Source organism: Haliotis cracherodii, unplaced genomic scaffold (genome assembly GCF_022045235.1).
Source record: "Haliotis cracherodii isolate W230 unplaced genomic scaffold, xgHalCrac1.p SCAF_6, whole genome shotgun sequence".
Classification (NCBI taxonomy): domain Eukaryota; kingdom Metazoa; phylum Mollusca; class Gastropoda; order Lepetellida; family Haliotidae; genus Haliotis; species Haliotis cracherodii.
Window position 1 is genome coordinate 67,626,060 of NW_027266319.1, and position 14,753 is coordinate 67,640,812.

At 39.7% G+C, this 14,753-nt stretch overlaps 1 protein-coding gene across 1 annotated transcript in view; it reads left to right on the forward strand.

Moving 5' to 3' along the window:
- The window catches only part of LOC139445756 (protein rolling stone-like), a 298,150-nt gene that overhangs the window by 168,580 nt on the left and 114,817 nt on the right, over nt 1–14,753 (forward strand). The window lies entirely within an intron of this gene.

Here is a 14,753-nt window from a genome sequence, read left to right on the forward strand (position 1 = left end):
GACTTTTACAATCAGTTAATTCCCTTGCCTCGGGAAGATGCCCCCACATCTCCATTCCGGTATTCACGGATGATTTAATTATAAGTAACTGCATCGCAAGGTGAAACATTTGTATAGTAAGCAGCATAGTTGATGTCTTTAACCATCACCCAGGGTCATATAAGAATAATAATGACATAATCATAAATATTTTAATGTCACATGTACAAACATTTTTCGATGTCATTAAAAACACCTCAGATGTTGTTTACTCTGTAATAAACAGGTGTCACTATGTTCTGCCACTGCATGAAAGGGGACTGTGGGGATAATTATTTATGTCCTATCTTAAGTGACCTTGCATTTTTTATGTGAAAACGCTACCATCCCGCATGGTGTCAGGGAATATGAGCGGCGAATCATGACAGGCGGGGTCAGCAATCTGATGACTCGCTACTTCTGCGGAATACATATTTGTGGTACACTATCATAAATCTCAATCATTAATGTTTTCACTGTGTTAAACGAAGGGATACAGTTTAATATATATACTGAACCGCAAAAGAAACGCCACATGTATACATATATGAGAAACCTTACTTGTCCAAACACTGTAAACATACTGCGAGGCATATTAAAAAGATGAAACTTGGCAAAACTGATCATCAAGGTTGAAATTAAAGTGTCAAATGTTCTTAAAGTGAAACACTACACTTGTCTCAGAGAAAATGGCATCACAAGTCAGTATTTCGTGTGTCGGCCATGTGCATTGATGACTACCGTGCAACGTCGATACATGGAATGGATGAGGTGGTTGATGAAGGCCATAGGCACTTGAGCGCACACTCCGAGGAACGCCTGACGCAGTTCAGCTGCAGTTGTCGGCCTTTGTCGGACGTCATTCAGCCGTCTTTGAATCTCGTCCCACAGGTGCTCAATGAGATTTAAATCGGGACTGAGGGCAGGCCACTGCATGGTTCTGATGCCATTCTGCTGAAGGAAGTCTCCTGTTGCTCTCGCAGTGTGGCAACGGCCGTTATCATTGCTGAAACTCGTTGTTGCGGTGACGTGCCAAATGAGGTATGGCGTGTGGTCTCAAGACTTGATCAATGTACGGAGCTGCTGTGACACTATTGCCTTCTCCCTGGACCGATGTTCTGGAAGACCACAGGCCGACCCTCTGTGCAAGACCAATTCAACCCAACACAATGATGCTCGGACCACCCTATGATCCAATCTCAACAACATCCGAATAATGATTTCAACAGAAGCAGTCCTTATTCGCCGCCACAAGCTATCAATCAACATAGATCAAGGCTATTTCATCCCATCCGCCTACTATGAACTCATTAACCAATAATCACCACACCTATACAAACTTATCCTGGTTATTTGGCGTCATGTCCCAATTGCTTCCAACTATGTGTTCTCTGTCCATCATGTTGTGACAGTATTATCCTTCTGCTGTCATTACTTACTCATGTTATCCCACTCATGTAGGCAATTGTTGTTACTGTTAATCCTCTTAGTTAATCCTCCACCTGCTATATATATTCTGTACAATGTTCCTCATTCAGTCTTGCTTGACAACGGTATAAGGATCTATACCGAAACATTGCCGTTACAGCATTAAAGAAGTTGTTATCCATAAATCGTGTCTACTTTGTCATGAGTCAACTTCTAAATAATACCTATCAAACATTTTGTACGAAGACAATAGGCCGTGAAAATGTATACGGCGCAGCACTTCGCTGTACAGAGTTAAGTCCCTTGGACGCACAAGGAACCTATGAATGCGGGTCCGAATCCTGGTTCGCTCCGATTTTGTTTCTAGGTTTGTCCGCACAATACCGGTACTCGTGGGTTTCACTGAAGTGGTAAACATCTGAGATCTTCATCACGTCGGGATATCCACCCACATTAAGCTGACACGCCGTCATGTAACTAAAATTATGTTGAAAACGGTGTTAAACCCAACTCACTCACTCACTTTATTGCAGAAGGGTCGTCATTTAGTTATAGTGTTTTAATACTAATTTCGAAATGAAATGGTCGAAATCGTAGAATGGACTCTGCTTTTAGTAGATATTTGTTATGATTATTGAATGTTTTCGTCGCTTTTATTGATTATGCTAACCCCTTAACGTCCTTTCCGTCTTTTACTGATGCTGGTGAATAATATGACCTCATCCAACCAAGTGAATAATGTGTAACGTCCGATTTCATTTTACCCATAGATAGTCCAAGAGACACGTTAACTCATACAGACATAAATACAAATTCCTTACGCTGTGGCTCCAGCGCATCCAATGGCGCCATTCCACTCCATCCCACATCTCCATCAAACGAGATAAGCCTGACATGCCTTTAAGATGATGCTATGGACTTTCCATGACTTTTAAACTTAAATTCATTTGAAAAGAGTGTCCTGAGAGACAGTTGTATAATGAAATGCCAATCAGTCGGTTTATCAACTAGTCCACTTAAGGAAGGTTAATGGAAAGGGTAAAGTATAAGAGAGTAGAATCTATATTTATCAAAATGCAATTTGAAACATTGCCCTTTATCCATATCGTAAATTGCAGTTCTAAACATTAAGGGAAGTGGGTAACCTAGTGGTTAGAGAATTCTCTCGTCACACTGAAGTCCCGGGTTCTATTCCCCACATGGGTAATACTTGTGCAGCCAATTTCTGATGTCATCTGCGTGATATTTCTGGAATATTGCTACGAGCGGCGTAAAATCATACTCACCCATCCACTGCATATACTAATGACTTCACAATATATGTATGTCGTTTCGGATCAAAATCATTATTAATATTATTTCAATGACATGCTGATGATAAGCGGAGTACAACCACACTCACTCACTCACTCACTCTTGAAAGGTTTGGTTTCTTTGGTTGTGGGGCAACTTCCTACTTGGGATGCAAGCGTGACATTTCGAAAGCGAGGTCTGCATATTTTCCTCAGTCTTGTCAAGCACATTAGCGTCAAACGGGAGAGAAAATCCAATGATATAAATGATTTCATTGGATTTAACAGCACAAGATCAGGTTTGTTATCCTTGATGGGTCTAATGCTATTTGCGAGTCTATTCAAAAGAAGTTTGTATTTATCATTTTCCATTACGCCCTCTTCATATTCTGGATCGTACCATGGATGGACCTCTGCGTCAAAACCACAAGCATGTGGAAGACGGTAATAATAGGATCATGTCGCTTGAGATGCTGTGTTTGTGCCAAAGCTGGGCATCCAGTGGCAGTCTCATTAAATCCATTGCATAATCTACATTTCATATTAACAGTTTGATGCAAAATGTCACATTATCGGTTTCGGGTGGAAGTGACAGGTCCTGAGCAGAAAACAGAAAGCCTTCTGCTTCACTTTTCTTGCCAGCCGACTGCATCCAAGCGAATGACTCCACAGGGTTGCTGATCCTCTTAACACAGTAAACACAGATTTGATGCAGTGGGCGTTCAGACAGACATTAATTTTTGAACCGTCCAGCTGTGCAGAACCTTCAACAAAATCAACACTGACATTGAGATTATGTCCCACTTCCTTGGCGCGTTTAAGAAAACCGTAGAATGCCTTTATTTTCATGCTTCACAAGAGGATAATCAGACTACAAAAAAATGTGCAAAAGTGCACAATACAATTCCATCATGTAAAGCCTCCTAGTTAATCAAACCACGCCCTCCCACTATGATTGGTAAATACAAGCGATTGAGGGAAGGGAGAGGGTGGTGGGATCTATTGTCTGACATGATTCTTCGCGTGCGGGTGTTAATACCCTGAATTTCATGCTTCGTCCAATACACAACACCAAATGAATATGAAAAAACGGGTACAGCATAAGTATTTATAGCTTTAACTTTATTGCGAGCGTTCAGCTCTGAACTGTGATTTTCTCAAGTCTACATTTAACCCGATTATTATATTTATTATTAACCTGGATGTCTGACGTAACGAACGAACGCTTTAAGCTTCCACAGCCACGAGGCAACAGCCAATGTTACATCAGACAAGGCTCTGCTAGTCTGGACGACACGGTACACTATTATTACATAAGCAGTTATTGTGTGAGTGTGGTTTAATGCCAATTTTAGCAGTATTTCATTCATATCAGTGAGATGTAGGGTAAATCCTGAAGTGATGAAGATTACACATTGACCACTTTGGTTAAATCAACGGGAACAAGTGTGGTGCTGAAAAAAAATCTTCAAACACAATTAGGGCGAATATGGGATTCGAACCCACGATAATTGCTTCCGGGCAGGGAACAACGCATTTAGGAACCTGTTTGCACGTCCGTGTGGTCACGTGTATATCGTTTGTTTGTTGTTTAAAGCCACACTTAGCAGTTGTGCAGCTATACGACGGCGGTCTGTAAATAATCGAGTCTAGTGATTGACATCATGAGCATCGATCCAGGCAATTAGGATACGATGACATGCATCAACCAAGTCAGTCAGCCTGACCACCCGATCCCGTTAGTTGCCTCTTACGACAAGCACAGGCACCTTTTACGGCAAGCATGGGTTGCTGAAGACCTATTCTACCCCGGATCTTCATGGGTCACTTGTATATCGTGTACTTATAATGCGCAGCAGTATATGTACACACAATGCCATTTAGAAAGTGTTCAAATGTAACAAAATGTTATATTTGGGATAACACTTTCTTCTCGGACTATTTTGGGTTGAGTCCCGTCCGGGATTCGGACCCACACTGCCAGAGTCAGGCACCTAATCGCTAGCACACAAAGTCAGCGATCTAACCCACTCAGCCACCGATGCCTCCACAGAAATGGAAGTCCTACAAATAGTAGTCTCGATCACGTACTTTGTGTACCCCTCTGACAAGTGTAAATTGGCACAGCTCCCATGGCCGAAAACCATGAACACACAATGCCATTTAGGAAGTGGTCAAATGTAACGAAATGTTATATTTGGAATAACACTTTCTTTGTAAAGTACAGATTCTCGAACCTTTTTGGGTTGAGTCCTGTCCTTGATTCGAACCCACACCGCCAGAGTCAGGCACCTTATCGCCAGCAGACAAAGTCAGCGATCTAACCCGCTCAGCCACCGAGGCTTCCACAAAAATGGACGTTTATGCAAGTTTACGCATGTCTGCAACTTGTAGCCGCAAATATGCATGCTATTTACTTGATTTATACACTGTAGCATCTTAAAAACAAACAATGAACAAAGGTTGGTGATATGAAAAGCTTTCAGCATTTGGGTAAAACCGTCCGGGCCATCATGGCGCCAGGGAGTTGCTATATTTCTTATCCTCACACCCATGTCTACAGCTCTGATAACGATCAGTCTCACAATCTTTACGCCATCGGAAACGTAAACCCTTACATTAAATGAATCTAAATGCCTTGAAGAAGCGTACTTCTCCTAGATTTGAACCATTAATAATGATTTAATAAGTATTTGAACTTCAAAGGATTGTGTTGATAGTTTATCCTTTTCCACACAGGTTAAAGAGTACGAGGCAACTTACACTCTCCCCTTCAGCTTGTTTGTGGCTTTGTGAGGCTAATAAACTTATACATGACTTTGTGAAATTATTTTTTCATCTGTGAGGGTTTATCATGGGGATATTCTATCACTTTCATGTCATTCTCATATTTTTTTTTTTTTTACTCTTAAAAAAAGAAGAAACGCAATACGGATATTTTTGGCCATAAAAGCAAAATTAGCGGACCAAGAGGTGCAAAATGAATAGGTTTAATGTGTTATAGTGTCAGTGACAAATTTCCCGGATCAAAATGATCACAACAAGGACATGCAAACCATTAGTCGGGAAACACGTACGATTCGGGGAAAAACGCACCCAGTGCATTAACAAAAATACCATGGAGCTGCAGGTTTTTTGACTGCCTGGCCTCTGCGTCAATCGAACAGTGACAGTCCAACAACATGCCAAGATTAACAGAAGTGCAAAGAAACAACGTCATAGGCCGCTTGCACCCAGGGAAATCCCGATCAGCTGTAGCCAGGGTTTTCAATGTAGCGCCCAGCACCATCACAAGGCTATGAGATCGGTTTCAACAGCATGGGTCAAGACGTGATTGACCAAGGTCGGGCGACTAAGAGTAACCAGCCCTGCCCAAGATCGCTACATCCGACCACGCCACCTACGTGAAAGGACGACAACAGCCACCCCAAAGACATACCAAATACCCGGACTGCGCAGAATCTCCGATCAGACCGTACGAAACCGTTTAAGAGCAGCAGGTCTCAAGCCAGACATCCTCTCCGACGAATCATATTGAGTCGACAACATCGTCAACAACGACTGCATTGTTATCGTCAACACAGGGTATGGCCTAAACTGCAATGGAGAGATGTTTGGTTCAGCGACGAATCAAGATTTCTCCTCCGTCGAGGGGATGGAAGAGTACGGGTCTACAGACGTCGGGGAGAACGTTACGCCGGAAACTGCGTACAGGAAGTCGACAGGTTTGTTGGGCGTAGCGTTTTGATGTGGACGGGTATCTCTCATCATGGCAAGACAGGTTTGGTCCATATACAGGGCAATCGTTCCATATGTCAGGTCCACAATATTTCCATGTCTGATCCACAATATTTCCATATGCCTGATCCACAATATTTCCATATGCCTGATCCGAAATATTTCCATATGTCTGATCCACAATATTTCCACATGTCTGATCGACAATATTTCCATATGTCTGATCCACAATATTTCCACATGTCTGATCCACAATATTCACATATGCTTGATCCACAATATTTCTATATGTCTGATTCACAATATTTCCACATGTCTGATCCACAATATTTCCATTTGCCTGATCCACAATTTTTCCAAATGTCAGGTCCACAATATTCCCATATGCCTGATCCACAATATTTTCATATGTCTGATACACAATATTTTCACAAGTCTGATCCACAATATTCCCATATGTCTGATCCACAATATTTCCACATGTCTGATCCACAATATTCCCATATGCTTGATCCACAATATTTCCATATGTCTGATTCACAATATTTCCACATGTCTGATCCACAATATTTCCATTTGCCTGATCCACAATTTTTCCAAATGTCAGGTCCACAATATTCCCATATGTCTGATCCACAATATTTTCACATGTCTGATCCACAATATTCCCATATGTCTGATCCACAATATTCCCATATGTCTGATCCACATGTCTGATCCACAATATTCCCATATGTCTGATCCACATGTCTGATCCACAATATTTCCATATGTCTGATCCACAATATTCCCATATGTCTGATCCACAATATTTTCACATGTCTGATCCACATGTCTGATCCACAATATTTCCACATGTCTGATCCACAATATTCCCATATGCTTGATCCACAATATTTTCACATGTCTGATCCACAATATTCCCATATGTCTGATCCACAATATTCCCATATGTCTGATCCACATGTCTGATCCACAATATTTCCACATGTCTGATTTACAATATTTCCACAAGTCTGATTCACAATATTTCCACATGTCTGATTCACAATATTTCCACATGTCTGATCCACAATATTTCCACATGTCTGATCCACAATATTTCCACATGTCTGATTTACAATATTTCCACAAGTCTGATCCATAATATTTCCACATGTCTGATCCACAATATTCCCATATGCTTGATCCACAATATTTCCACATGTCTGATCCACAATATTTCCACATGTCTGATCCACAATATTCCCATATGCTTGATCCACAATATACCCATATGTCTGATTCACAATATTTCCACATGTCTGAACATCATTATTTCCACATGTCTGATCCACAATATTTCCATATGTCTGATCCACAATATTTCCACATGTCTGATCCACAATATTTCCATATGCTTGATCGACAATATTTCCATATGTCTGATCCACAATATACCCATATGTCTGATCCACAATATTCCCATATGCTTGATCCACAATATTTCCATATGTCTGATCCACAATATACCCATATGTCTGATTCACAATATTTCTACAGGTCTGATCCACAATATTCCCCCATGCCTGATCCACAATATTTCCACATGTCTTTGGGCATCAAATACGCTGCAGGGTGCAAGAAGGTCCCCATGCATATAAGTAATTAATAATATTATTTCGACAGAACCAAGACACGTTTAAGTAAACGATTCGATGATTGCTCGTGTTTATAAGAATTACTTAGTGTCATAATAACAGTATAACACATCACTATTAGAAACTTTATTGCATATTCAAGAGCATTTGGAAAGGGCTTGATGTTTCTGTGTATGCATAGGACGGTTCACGCAGCAAAATAGGCGCTCGTTCAACATAGAAAGAGTTCCGTTCTTTACAATGGTACGATAGGTGAAGCCTATTCTTCGTGTTCCCGTCGCGATCCTACAAGAGCCTGCTACAAACAAGAGCGTTGCAAAACTGGCTTGTTCATACAATCAAAGAGGCTACGATGTCTACGACCTGTGTATCAAACTGCTTCCCATTTGATAACCCCACAGCCCTCAATGCAACATAGCGTATTAAAATAATCTGTTGCAATATATTTGACTAATTACAAACTAACCAAGCATGGGGTAATCGTTTCCTATATTATATCTAGACACACGATAACTAATTACATGCTGTGAAAAGATACCGACAAGGGTAATATCAATTTGTAGAATTATATGTTACATTTATTGATATATAATCACATTCATGTGTCAGTGATAGCATGAAAAGACCAGGTGGCGCCAAATAGCATGGCCCGTCTCACCGGGAGGGTGAATACGCTTAAAGATATGATTAGTCTACACATTAATGAGAGAGAGACTGTCAGAATGTACCCCCCAATCTTGTCAAAGTTACCAATTACAGGGTCGTTATATGCCGAAAAGTAATTTTATGTCGATGTCATACATCAAAGCCGTGATATAAATGGACTACTGTTAAAAACGGCATTAAAACCGACACACTCACTTGCTGACTTATATCGAGAGATTCTGCGTACACTGAGTCCGTTATGTTTTTAAGTTCGAACATTGAACATTTTGATACTCGAGCAAGGTTTTATAGTCATTTTCCATCTGATATTTTCAGGTAAATAAAGCAACAAAACCCTTTTCATATCCAATAGACATTTCTGCATAAAGCAGACTCGATTGTACAATTCCGAATATGTGTTTATGAAACACTTTCAAATAGTAATGATACCAGATGTTCGCGAAAAGGTTGGGCGTATCCTGCCACATCAGTGACACCCATCACAAACACATGCAAAGGCAAGTCAATTGTTCACCCGAAAAAACACACACTATGGTACAAGTCAAAATAGGATTTTTTCGAGGCAGTGTCTGCGAAACATGATCCGCAACAGGATCCGCCGCGTCTCTGATGCTGCTGTACAGCTGTTGTTGTGAGAAAGGCTACTGTCTGCCAGTGAGGATGGCCGGTTTATTAATACGAAGAAACCCACATTTGGTGTTCAATGATGGAATATTCCAAGACAACACGTACGTACACAATTGCTCATAGTGGACAGTTACTCACAGTAAACACCTCTTCTAAAAGTAAGACGTTTCATGTAGGTTATTTATGCATTATCAGGTGCGCTCCTTGAGGTAATATTGGTGCCTACTTAACCTACCATCCTGGTGCTGGTATCCCTCTTGAACCTGGCGTCATCCAGGTGTGGGAAATAGCGTGTTGATTTTCTTTTTCTCCTGGCTATTTTCATAGGACCACATTTGTTATTGCTACGTCTATTTTGGAACAAAGGTGTTCTGGATTATTGAATGCAGTCCTGCTACATTCCCCATGAGTATAGTTAGGGCCCTCAATCACAACAAGGCATTTAAGCAGCAGGATAACCAGTAAACGTAGTTGCATACAATTGCAAAACAAGGAACAGAATGTATAACCAGTTAACATAGTTGCATACAATTAACAAAACAAGGAACAGACTGTATAACCAGTAAACGTAGTTGCATACAATTGCAAAACAAGGAACAGAATGTATAACCAGTAAACGTAGTTGCATACAATTGCAAAACAAGGAGCAGACTGTATAACCAGTAAATTTAGTTGCACACAATTGCAAAAAAGGAGCAGACTGTATAACCAGTAAACGTAGTTGCATACAATTGCAAAAAAGGAGCAGACTGTATAACCAGTAAACGTAGTTATATACATTTGCAAAAAAAGGAGCAGACTGTATAACCATTAGATTTAGTTGCATACAATTGCAGAAAAGGAGCAGACTGTATAACCAGGATATTTAGTTGCATACAATTGCAAAACAAAAAGCTGACTATAACCAGTAAATTTAGTTGCACACAATAATAATTGCAAAACAAGGAGCAGACTTTATAACCAGTGAATTTAGTTGCATACAATTGCAAAAATGAAGCAGACTGTATAACCAGTAAATTTAGTTGCATACAATTGCAAAACAAGCATCAGACTGTATAACCAGGAAATTTAGTTGCATACAATTGCAAAACAAGGAGCAGACTGTATAACCAGCAAACGTAGTTGCACACTTTAGCAAAACATGCAGCAGACTATAATTCCAGTAAACGGAGTTTCACACAATTGCAAAACAAGCAGGAGACTATATAATCAGCAAACGTACAATGTAGCTGCATATCATTGCAAAACAACGAATCACACTATATTGTTTATACAATCTTGAAATCATTCCAATTTAACCAACGAAAGTGAATATAAATACATTTTCCGTTTATTGACATTCTGCCAATAAATGTGTTGACATTCAAGGGATGTCACATGTCACAATGTCACATCTCTACGTGTTTTTGGCGCTATGAGCAACGTCCAACTCTTATCGTGAAGGCGGACACCAAGGGGATACATTGTACACACGTGTGGATCAAACCAGGGTTTGACAAGCAAATGTTTTATCCACTCCGCAAAGCAAAGACACAGATTTTTTTTTGTGCCCCGTGTATCATAAAATGTCTTGTAGACTGGTCTGGAATGTTTAGAATTTCTGAATCAACTGATTATTCACACAAGTATGAAACGATGTAAAATGGTCCACAACGTACTGAAATGTAGCTTCTGGCCTGGCATTCTTAAGAAAAATAAATTGTACGATTCCAACTATAACATAAAGCATGTGTTATACCGAGTCAATATTAAACATATTGATGAAAGCAGGCGTTCCAGAAGGGTTTAGCGTATCCTGTCCCACCGGTTGCAACCGTCACAAACACATCAAAAGGCAAGTCAATTGTTTACCTGGAAAAACACCGGAACATATGGTAAGTCAAAATAAGGAATTGGATCGGACACTATTTTTGTCACTATATGTGTCAAATTTGGAAATGTCCTTCACATACCTACATAAAACCTTTTGAAAGCATTACTGAGATCGTAAATGTTGTAACCTTGATCAAACAACAGTTTGGAGCAAGAGTCGTATGACACTGTTTGAAGTCTTCGAAGAAAAGCTTGATTGTACCTCAAACGCTGTGAAATGGAGACAGCAACGGATTCAGCATCCGATATATTGCTCGACATAAAGGGAATGTTGACTAGTGAAAAGTTGAAATAATCTATCTGATCATGTAGGTTTGTGGAGACGTTTTGTCACTCTGAATCTTTATGCATATGTCTAAATATGACCTAGGCGAGGCAGTCACCTTTATTTCTAGTCAAAGTGGAATCAACGTGGAAAGGAATTGGCTATGTGACCATTATAAATAGCTCAGACTAAGATAACTCAAGTCTTTTTTTTGTTAGATGCGACATGCGACTAAGACCACAAAGGCCCTCTATTCAACACGTCGATGAGTCTAATGATACAATGGGAATCTCATTATTACATTGATATCAAAAGCCTGTCAAGTTACTGGATCAATGCGTGTCACTAAATCTCAATCTGAATATCAGACAGAGAAAACTCTGTACGTCAACTGCATATCGTTTAATTTGTGAATTTATATAAGCCACATTGTTTAATATCAACACTTATTCCCATTAGATTAAATGACATTTTACTGTATATTTTACTTTTTTAGAATGTGATAAATACTACTTGTTGACAGAATACATCAACACATGTACGACAAGGCGTTGTTTGTGCAGGGTGGTGGCGATGCAGCAACTTGTGTAAGAATAACAGAGCTGATAAAATGAAGGAGTTGTAAAGCATTTACATGTCTGCTTTTAATCGCACAAGTATATACCACCCTTTCTGGTGATAATGCCTGTTATATCAATGCTAATGTATGCCTCCAGTCACGTAATTCTTAGTGCTAGTGCATCTTGGAATTCTACCGGTTTGGCAGGACATGCTTACCCTTTAAGAGAACACCTGGTGTCATCACTGATTTTCAGTGGCCCATTCATAGACATTTCACAGCTATTTTACTCTTTCTGCAAAATGGAATCTGTTCATATTTAGTTTGCTTTAAAAAAAACCCGAGACATTAAAGTGAGTGAGTGAGTGAGTGAGTTGGGTTTAACGCCGCTTTTAACAGTATTCCAGTTATATCACGGCGTGTCAGCTTCATGTGGGAGGAAAGCCCGAAGTGATGCAGGTCTCAGACGTTTACCACTTCGGTGAAACCCACGAGCACGGGTATGGTGCTGACAAACCTAGAAACATAATCGGGGCGAACCGGGATTCGAACCCACAATCATAGGTTTCTGGCGTGCCCAAGGGACGCAACTCTGCACAGCGAATCGCGGCGCCTTAGACGACTGGGCCACCCGTGCCCCCCCGAGACATTAAAAGTACAGTAAAAGAGTGAATGACTGTGAAAGCCTCAGCCAGCAACATTCAAACTATATATGGAAGACTGTAAAATATCTTTCAGGATCGTAATCAGGGTTAATCTTGAATGAGTGTTATCGATCAGCGGAGCCTGGTGCGACGAAGGGACACAACTCTGCAGTAAAAAGCCTGAATGCAGTAACAACATGAACAAAACGTATATACATTTACGCATAGAGTTAGCAGTTCGTATAGATCAAGTACACCTACCAAAGCCCCAAACTTGCAAGGAATTTATTGACTGCAAAGTCAGTAAACAAATCTTGCATGGTTCGTGAATGGATGTACCGTTCTACATGTTCTCTCGGTTACAATAATGCTGAATACTTACATTTAAGGCGCAAAAAGTAAGTTTGTATACTGTATAGGAAGAACGTATTTCGATTGTTCAAAGATGTGGTCTCGTTAAAAGATATTTCTGTTTTATTCACCAAACGTAAACCAAACCATGAATTTGATAGGTCATGTATGTGCCGCGACACAATTAGACATACATTGAGTTAACCAATTAACTCTTCAGGAAGCTATAATTCAGAACTATCTGAAAACGTACTGCAGAGAAATATTAGCAGCGATGTTATTACACGAATAACAGCCACATGCATTCCATCACCTTCACATATATCTGATTTTTTCCAAAAAACACATTGTCTTCATTTCATTGAAGGTTAAAGGTTGTACTTATACAATAGACAAATATGTATAACTTTCAATTACATCATAAACAATAAAAGTGCTGTGATTTATTCTTGTGTGTAAGCCTGTACAGTGGCACGCTCCTCACGAAATGGTTCCAGAACACCCACAGTTCAACATCCTTCCACATGTTTTGGTCCCAGCATAACGTCTCACGACCGCATTCTTTTCTGTTGTGCACATGCTTGTGAGTCTTGAAGCACAACCTGCTATGAAAAATGCCTTAAAAACCTCCACATTGTAGAAGCTTAAAATAACAAGAATGTTTATCGTGATGTACATATGCCGTGTTGTCATTACGAACAATATGCATTGTTCTTTGCAAACATACCTAAAAGCATCAACTACAAAACATAGTACTTTACGCTCGTGTGTCGAGTAGGAAAGTCAACAAGGGCGAAAGCTAGCATCAACCTACTTATATTACCCTACACAATAATAAAGCATATACCCAGTCTCAAACGGTGATCGGAAGAAAGGTTACGAGAACAAAGTTAAAAACTATAAATATTTATGGCAGCTATGTCATTTTGTTTGTGTTAGGACATTGGCCAAAGTTGCATTTTCTTTCTGGAACTATTTGATAGTTCTTCACACGGTAGGGTAGTCCTGCACCATGACCGTGGAATATATTTATTTTATGAAAAAGAATAATCTAGAAATGCATCCAAAAGCAAGTCTAGCCAGCTCAAGCTAATTCTATTCTGAAATCAGCATAGGGAATTTTTTTAAATTTTTAGAGTCAAGAAGGATATTGTGCAATATAAGATTTCAGAGACTAAATGTTAGTTTAACATTAGGGTAGTGGTGGCCAATAAGGTTGAAATATGTTTATACATATACGTTTATTGATACAATTATATTTTTCTTTAACCTTATTTCAGCTCTTTTTTCTCTAACCTTTCTCCCTGTAACTTTTCTTCCAACAATCGTTCAAACATCGGAATTGTGGTGTGGCATATCTATTTTTACACAGGTTCAATCAAATTTACCCTCATTTTGCGTGAGTTGAAGGCATGACGTGGTGAGTGGTTGTGATACCGGGATTTTAATTCTCAAATAGCATTACCTAAGGCACGAATGGATCAATCAATATCCATTTCAGGATATCCAGGCTGATAGTGCCAATTGTGTATTTCAACTTACATCTACTCTAGTCATAAAATTTTAAGTGTAGATTAAAAGAGATGATTTACAAAAATACAAACACATCATATTCACATCACTACCACAGAACATTCACATCACCGTCACATC